Source organism: Sinocyclocheilus anshuiensis, unplaced genomic scaffold (assembly GCF_001515605.1).
Source record: "Sinocyclocheilus anshuiensis isolate Anshui unplaced genomic scaffold, SAMN03320099.WGS_v1.1 scaffold208, whole genome shotgun sequence".
NCBI classification, from domain to species: domain Eukaryota; kingdom Metazoa; phylum Chordata; class Actinopteri; order Cypriniformes; family Cyprinidae; genus Sinocyclocheilus; species Sinocyclocheilus anshuiensis.
The window spans coordinates 1004845-1014266 of NW_015557186.1; the positions used below are offsets into that span (position 1 = coordinate 1004845).

The following is a 9422-nucleotide window of genomic DNA, read 5'->3' on the forward strand; positions in this document are numbered from 1 at the left end:
TGTGTGTGTGTGTGTGTGTGTGTGTGTGTGTGTGTGTGTGTGTGTGTGGGTGGGTTGTTGCAGTAAAAACACTCGGCTCATGTTGAAAAGCAGGTCTGGGTTTGCTGCTCAGGGCCAAAACATACTCGCTTCTGTCTTTATTTTTGTAACCCGTGCATTGCTTATTTTTATTTCTCTGCCTGTTTGTCAGACGTGATATCCACTAACACATGAACCAAAATTATAATTCTAAAATGATGTAACTGATTAAATGGTAAAAGTAATTTAAATATGGGAATGACGTGATTGAAACATGTGACAACTCTTTTAACTATTAAATATAATATATATAAATAGTTTATCAAAAATAATTATAAAAACATTTTGTATGACATTTTTGACATACTATAATTTTTTCAATAATTGAAAGTTTCAGTAGGCCTAGTTAAAACTTAAATAAAATAATAATAAAAACTTAAATGTTGTATTAGATTTGTATATACTGTTTACAAATTTAATACAAATTTCAAGTTTTTAAATTTTGTAGCAAAGGGCCTCAGGCCCCCAGATCATGTGACCATGAGCGAGGTATTGGGTTCATTCAGACTGCTGGATCTGGCTGCATGCCATCCACTCGCTCTCTGTGTGTGTGTGTGTGAGTGTGTGTGAGGTGTGTCTGTGTGTGTGTGTGTGTGTGTGTGTGTGTCTGTGTGTAAAGTTTCAGTAGGCCTAGTTAAAACTTAAATAAAATAATAATAAAAACTTAAATGTTGTATTAGATTTGTATATACTGTTTACAAATTTAATACAAATTTCAAGTTTTTAAATTTTGTATATTTTAAATATTGTGTATTATATTATATAAAATAGTATATAAAAAAATTAATAAAAACAAAAATGTATGAATTTGTGTTTTTTAATTTTTAATATATATATTTTTATTTTTCAATAATTGTGTGTGCGCCTTTGTATGTTGTTTAGACTGTAAATAAAACAAAAGATTATTGCAATACATTTTACAAATAAATAAATAAATACATTTACATACAAATACATACATATTTTTATTTTTCTGCCTATTTTTCAGATGTGAAGTAACACATGAACCAAACACTATGATTCAATTCTACAATTAGCCCTACATGACAGATTAAATTGTAAAAGTATTTTACTCACTAATTGTGTGCGCTAAATATTTTTATGCATTATATATTGTGTACGGGAAATATTTTTTTTGTAGACTGCAAAAATTATTTTTTTTGAAGTTCTAAATAAATCAGCTATAAATAAAAAAATCTATTGAAATAAAAAGTTATAAATAAAAGATTCCTGGAGTACTATTTCAGTTTTTCTACTTCGAAATGTCACGTTTTATTATTATTTATGAAATTTACAAGCAAATTCTAAATCAAAAGTGTTTCAAAGTAAATAATTTTTGTTAGTGTACAGTAAAAAAGACTTCAGTAAAAAAAGATTATTGGAGTAGAACATACTTTTTCAGTTCTACTCAATTATTTGTGAAAGTTTCCTAGCTTTTTTCATTTAAACCCTACCTATTTGTTCTTTCATTTTTCTTTCTAAATTTATGATGGTGCTATACAGTAGGAAGCTGTCGTAAAGATTATTGGAGTAGAACATACTTTTTCAGTTCTACTCAATTATTTGTGAAAGTTTCCTAGCTTTTTTCATTTAAACCCTACCTATTCTTTCATTTTTCTTTCTAAATTTATGATGGTGCTATACAGTAGGAAGCTGTCTATGTATCACGTGACTCTGTTACTGTGGCCCTTTTGGTCCTTCAGGCTCCTTCTGAACTGTGCTTATTGTAAATAAATGAGTTCCTGTAAAGCAGGCAGTCGCTGGTCAACATGTTTGCGTTTATTTACGATGGTGCCAACTTTTAAAGTCGTCTTCCTTTAGCACAGGAAGTGGTGGCTTCTGCACTGAGCGTGATACTTTGTCACATTATCTCTGCGCTGAAAGTCTGCAGACATGCAGCAGCAGTTGTTGTGGAGAGTGAATTGTAATAATTTGATCGCTGATTGACTCAGAGCGAATCGAAAGTGTGTCAGTGAGGTTTTAAAAGGATAGATCAACTTCAGCGGCAATGCAGTCTGAACTCTGAGTACTGTTTATTGAGCATTAGCAGCTTTTGTGATGTTGTTGCTGAAGTTTTAGAAGTCACTGAAAGCTAATCATTTAACGCTTTAGTTTTATCAGACAGTTTATTAGTATTTGCAGATACATAGCACTTAACAAAGAAATGCATATAATCTGTATTGTCTTTCAGAAGGTTAAGATTTGTTAATGTTTTAGAAAGAAGTTTCTTCTGCTCACCAAGGCTGCATTTATTTGATCAAAAATACAGTAAAAATGTTACTATATTATTATAATGTAAAACAGCTGTTTTCTGTGTGAATATCTGTTAAACTGTAATGTATTCCTGTGATGCGCAGCTGTATTTTCAGCATCATTACTCCAGTCTTCAGTGTCACATGATCTTCAGAAATCAGTATAATATGCTGATTTGCTGCTCAAGAAACATTTCTGATTATCATCAATGTTGAAAACATTAAATATTTTTGTGGAAACTGTGATACATTTTATTTTTCAGGATTCACAGATGAACAGAAAGTTCAAAAGAACAGCATTTATTTGAAATAGAAATCTTTTGCAACATTATAAATGTCTTTACTGTCACTTTTAATCAATTTAATGCATCCTTGATGATTAAAAGTATTAATTTGTTTAAAAAAAAGATTTTAAATTCTCATTATAAATATCAGTCTTTTTGATTCAATGGGAGTTTCTACACATTTCATCATATGTTCAATGTGCTTTTAAAATTATTTTTATATTGGTTCATGCATTGATCAAGCAACAGAGGTCAAGTTTTATAAACATAATCATGTAGAATTATTTTCAAGCTTAAATGTCAAGCTTTAGGTGTTTGCAGTTTATTTGCATTTTGTTTGTCTAGGAAGTGTTTCTGTGTTTATTAGTTCCCTGATGCCTTTAAAGGGACAGTTCACCCAAAAATAAAAATTTTGGCAAGTTGTTCCAAACCTCTATTAGTTTGTTACTTCTGCTGAACTGAAAAAAGATATTTTGAAGAATGTTGGCAACCAAACAGTTGCTGGTCCCCATTGTCTTCCATAGTATGGAAAAAAATACAATGGAAGTCAATGGGGACCAGAAACTCATACAGGTTTTGAACAACTTGAGGGTCAGTAAATTATGACAGTTTTTTTTTATTTTGTTAAACATAAAAGAAGATATTTTGAAGAATGTTGGTAAGCAAATAGTTGATGGTCCCCATTGACTTCCATATTTTTTTTTTTTATCATACTATGGAAGTCAATGGGGACCAACATGCAACACCTCGAGGGTGAAAAAATTCTGTCATCAAGAAGATATTTTGAAGAATGTTGGCAACCAAACAGTTGTTGGTCCCCATTGACATCCATAGTATGGAAAAAAAATACAATGGAAGTCAATGGAGACCACATACTCAAAACAGGTTTGGATCAAATTGAGGGTCAGTAAATGATGACAGTTTATTTTATTTTGTTAAACACAAAAGAATATATTTTGAAGAATGTTGGTAAATGGTTGATGGTCCCCATTGACTTCCATAGATGTTTTTTCTCATAGAAGTCAATGGGGACCATCATGCAACACCTCGATGGTGAAAAAATTCTGTCATCACTTACTATTTCTTGTGTTGAACACCAAAGAAGATATTTTGTTGTTGGTCCCCATTGACTTCCATAGTAAGGAAAAAATACAATGGAAGTCAATGGGGACCAGAAACTCATTCAGGTTTGGAACAACATGAGGGTGAGTAAATGATGACAGAATTGTCATTTTAGGGGTGAACAGTCCTTTTAAGTGTTTAGATGTGATGCACAGCACTAGTTTAAGTTGTTATTAAACTAGTTTCCACGCCGTTGTCCCGCAGGCGACCCGTGTGAAGAGGCTTTACGCTGGCTGGGACGAAGCACTCGGCGGATCTGGATAGACTGACGGTGTGCAGCCGGAGAGCATGACGACGGACGTGGTGATCGTGAAGGAGGGATGGCTCCACAAGCGAGGTGCGTTCACGCTTTAGCACGAATCGATCAGCTCTGATAGCGTGCTGAACATTAGCTTTGAGCGCCTGGAGGCAGAGAGCGAACAGAGGAAGAGCGAATTACATGAGAGAACAGAGCGGCTCAAACGCGGTCCCTTCAGGCTGTTTTCACACACAGACAGCTGAAGCTCCAGTAAACAAGTCACTAACGCATCAAGAGTGCTGACAGAGTTCATGACGAATCAAAGATTCGTTTGATCGCCTGAATCTGGAGTTTCCCTGAAAGGTTTGGGACATTTTGAGTTTATGTTTCTGAACATCTGCACAATCATTTAAAGTCCGCATAATCATAAATTCACCCTATTTACTTTCTGAATACGTGTTACTGAGAATGATTCATAAGTGATGTTATTCAAAAGACAAAATGTGTTGTTAAGATTAGTTAATGCATGAGCTAACATGAACTAAGAATGAGCAATATATTAAAGCATTTAGTAATGTTAGTAAAAGTATAGTTGTTCATGTTAGTTCACAGTGTATTCATTAGCTTTATTGCATTTTAATAATGCATTACTAAATGTCAAAATTATAATAGTAATAATACTACTACTAGTAGTAATAATAATAATACATTTATAAATGTATAATAATTAATATATTGATAAAATACTAATACAAATTATATAAAATTAATAATATACAGTAAATTATTCTAAATTAAATTGCAGGTTATTATAGTTGACACAATGAGCTATATATATATATATATATAATTTTAAAGCATTTGTTAATTTTTGTTGTTGTCAGTATACATATAATTGTTGATGTTCACAGTTCATTAATTAATTTTAATTTAAACAACTTTATTGCATTTTAGTAATGTATTACTAAATATCAAAATACTACTACTACTAATAATAATACATGAATAATAAGTAAATATATTTATTACTTTAATAACTTAATAAAATACTAAGAAAATTAATATAATATAAATGAATTATAATGCTTTAGAAGTATTGTTCATTGGAGGGTTACTGCAGTTAACCAAACTGTAATTAAAATTAAAACCATTAAAAAACATTTTCATTACATGAAATAAAATAAATGTTAACTGAAATAAAATAACTGAAAAAATCTTTTTTATTTTAATTTGGTTTAACTTGATGTACTAAAATAACTTCAACTAAATATAACTAAATAAATATTAATAAATACTTTAGAAACTACAAAAAAATGGAAAAAAAAGTACTACAATTTTAACTAAAATTAAAATGAAAACAGAAAATATAAAAATAAAAATATTAATAAAAATTATAATATTATTTCAATTATACATTGTTAGTTCATGTTAACTAATGTAGCGCACTAATGTTAACAAATTAAACCTTACTGTAAATTTTTACCAACAAAATAATTTTTCATTAAAATTGTAATAACTTGCTCCAGCGTCATTTTGACATTGTCTGCCATATAGAGATGCTTTTCACCATCCGATCAAATCTGCATAAATAAAATCAACTCTTTTTCTCATTGAATGTCCTGTTTCACTCTGAAATACGTCACATCAAGTTAGAAAAATGGGTTACGAGGAGCGTTTCCCCTTTAAATGACTGCTCTAGATGGGGAGGTGATCAAACACTCTTTTGACTCTTTCTGTCAGCGCTGAGGATGTGAGTGTGTGTGTGTGTGTGTGTCTGTCTGTCTGTCTGTGTGTGTGTGTGTGAGTGTGCGTGTGTGCGTGTGTGCGTGCATGCGTGCGTGCGTGCGTGTGTCTGTGTGTGTGTGTTTGTGAACGTACTTCCTGTGGTGATCAGCTACATGTCACAGATGCAGTCAATCAGGGTTGTGTATTGTGATGGAAATGCATGAGAGAGATTTACATGATCAGTTTCAATCTCTCTTGCACTGTTCGCGTCTCATAGAAGCGGCCGCACTGAGAAAATTATTATTTAGATGATTATTTAGCTTGTTCATTCATTGACAATGACATGTAGAAAATTATATGAATGAACACATAAAGTCGGTATTAAATGAAAATTCACTATATTTACTCTTTAATGCATGTTATTAGTCTCATACATGCATATGTTTAATATTTTACTTTTTTACTTTTAATTAATTTAGTTTTAATAATTAAAATAAAAAATGAATACAGATTTTTTTTATTTCAAGTAAAATATTCAAAATATATAAATATTTAAAAAATATTAAAAAAGTTGATCTGCTTCTATATTCATTGAACTATTGGAAATTATATGAATGAACACATGCATTTAAAAAAAGTTGGCATGAAATAAAAATTCACCATATTTATTTTTTTAATGCATGTTATTAGACTTTGCAAGTATTACTTTTAATATATTAATTTTTATAATTAAAATTAAATTTGATACATTTTTTAAAATTTATAATTAAAATATTAAAAATATTACAAAATTAAAATATATATTTTTTTATTATCAATCTTCCAGTGAGACGCTTATTTAGATGATCTGCTTCTTCATTCATTGAACTGTAGGAAATTGAAAGTCGGCAAGAAATGAAAATTCACTATATTTATGTTAATAGTCTTATTGTGAACAATTTATGCATGCATATACTTCATTTTTTCCTTTTTTAATAATTAATACATTTGTAATAATTAAAATAAAAATGGAAAAAAAAAATACATGTTTAATCGAGATATTTAAACATTTTATTTTTATTGTTGACACATGCCAGACTTCTCCAGTCATTTAATTTGCATAAACCCCGCCTCTTTTACAATCAAGATCAGATCCGTCTCCATTATTGAGCGCCACGCCCACATCTCAACATCCAATCAACAATTGATGCATAAAACCATAGAAAACATCTCCCGCTACTTCAGTTTTGTTGTGAATGTTGATTCAGTGACTATCGTGAGAATACGATACGCAGTATTGAATTGACTTGATTGTGTTGAATATTAATGTGCCGATGACTAGTTGAACTTCATAGTAGCTGGTTTGTGTTTTGATTAGCTTAGTTACTTTAGTATATGAGGTGCTTTTAGCAACATTTCCGAATGTTCACACAATTCAGTGCATGCATGTTGAATGAAGTCGTATCACATCTGGCTGCTAAGCAGAGCTGCTGTTTAGAGACACATGTGTGATGGTTTTAGCAGAAGATCACTCGTCTGTGATGTCAGACGGCTGTCTGGTTAACCAGAACAGGAAACTAAGGTTATTTAGATCTCAGCGGCTGATGCAGAAAAATGTGAATGGAAGTGTGTTTTGGCTCTTTGACTTTTCACTGTAAAACCGAACAGTTTAAACGAATTACATGAAATGAGTTTGTTTCACTCAAATGCTACTGAAAGTTCATTGTACATAACAGAACAGAAAAAAAGTTCAAAATTTGATATTAATAAGCGGAACTTAAACTGACTGAGTTGCAGCAGATTTCTAATTCCCAGCATGCTTTGCGTCAGACTGTGTAAGGAGAATAAATGTTGAAATTAAGTGTTATTTTGTGTGTTAGTATAAATAAAGGGGGAGATGTGTTATTGTTTAATGCTCTGTTATTTTGGGTGTTTCTTTTATGTTGAAGTTTTGTAGTGTTACCATCATAGTGCTTGCGGTAGGGCTGGGTGATTTTTCTGATTTTATCGATTAATTAGAATTTAATGTTTTGCCTCGATTTCATTTATTATAAATGAAGGAATCACGATTTTGAATAGAAATAGTACCAAGCTCACAGAATGCGCTTTTGTGTTGACAAAGATGCGACGCAGGCAGTAGAAAAGGAAAAAATGCAGGAAGATGGGAGTTGAGCTTCTTTTAACTTGAGCGCCGTGTTTTTAGAAAGTCGTTTCATTCATGAGACGCTACAAGAGACGCGAGCGCAACAGTCAAACATGGAAAAAACTGTGGAAAAGCTGCGCAATCCAATGGAAACCTGTAAAGAACTACTGTATGTCTGATATTTCATGTTTGCATCATGGTGACAGACTGAAAGCTGCTGTTCACTGTTTTTACACAACATTTAAAGTTAATAATAGTCTACTGGTGTTATACCTTCAGTCGTTTTGAATTACCTTGACTTTTGAGATTTTTTTTAAAGGGGTCATAGGACTCGTTTTCCACAAGTTGATATGATTCTTTAGGGTCTTGATGAAAAGTCTGTAACATAGTTTGGTTAAAATTTCTCAATGGTAGTGTAAAAAACACATTTTTTACCCTGTCAAAAACAGCTCTTTTCAGATCAAGCCGTTTTTGTAGCATTTTCCTTTAAATGTTAATGAGCTCTGCTGACCCCGCCCCTCTCTTCCGAGCTGCTCTCTGAGAGACTGTTTACTTTAGCCGCATTCATCGTGAAACTTGCTAATTAGCACATTATTAGGAAAGGCGATTTGCAAAGATTCATTACAAAACATTATACTCACTTCGTCTGTAGATGAGGCTGGATCACGAATGATTCTCGTGAACATAGACGCATTTATGTAGATCGGGGGCACATTCCCTTCAGAAACAAAAGTAATCCACTGCGTCTTCAGCGGCTCAGATGTCGGGAGTGCATTTTCCTAGTATTATTTCTGAACACGTAATATGTATGACAAGTTTGTGCAAGATGCAGTTGTAGTTCATGCATCTTTTCTGCAAAGATATTTAACGAGTCATTTGTTTAACATTTACATCATGTGTGCTGCACTTGGAATAGAAATTTCTTTAATCAGAGGGTTAATAATGAAAAAGTTACTTGAATCATGTTGTAGTTACATTTTCAAGTTGACTAGTTAAAAATCGAGAATCGGTCAAACGTTGTGAAAAAATCACAATAATATCGCTTATCGCAATTATTTCTGGTGCAATATATCGCACGACAAAAAGTTGTTATCGTGAAAGGCCTAATCAGAAATGTTTCTTGAGCAGCATATTAGAATGATTTCTGGAGGATCATGTGACGCTGAAGACTGGAGTAATGATGCTGAAAATACAGCTTTGATCACAGAAATAAATTACAGTTTAACAGCTATTCACATAGAAAACAGTATTTTTAAATCGTAATAATATTTAAAATTTTTACTGTTTTTCCTTCATTTATAAACAAATAAATGCAGCCTTGGTGAGCAAAAGAGACTTCTTTAAAAAAAAAACAAAAAGTTCTGAAAAAATGGAGATTGTATTTATTTTCCATATGGCTCAGCCTTACCTTGCGTTAAATCGAGAATGGGCTGCAAAACTTAATTGGTAATCGGTGTCCACAAAAGTTTTGAGTATTCTGAACTTATCGGGTTTTACAGTGCAGTTATAGTTATGTGGTGCATATATATCCTGAAAAATAAAATGTATCACGGTTTCCACAAAAATATTGTGCAGCACAACTGTTTTCAACATTGATAATA

General features: G+C 31.8%; 1 long non-coding RNA gene across 1 annotated transcript in view; it reads left to right on the plus strand.

Moving 5' to 3' along the window:
* LOC107678754 (uncharacterized) overlaps positions 1 to 9422 on the plus strand; it is a 27832-nt gene that overhangs the window by 2821 nt on the left and 15589 nt on the right. Inside the window, exon 2 of the long non-coding RNA XR_001632966.1 lies at positions 3941 to 4073. This is a non-coding gene — a long non-coding RNA (uncharacterized LOC107678754). The remainder of the gene's footprint in view (positions 1 to 3940; positions 4074 to 9422) is intronic.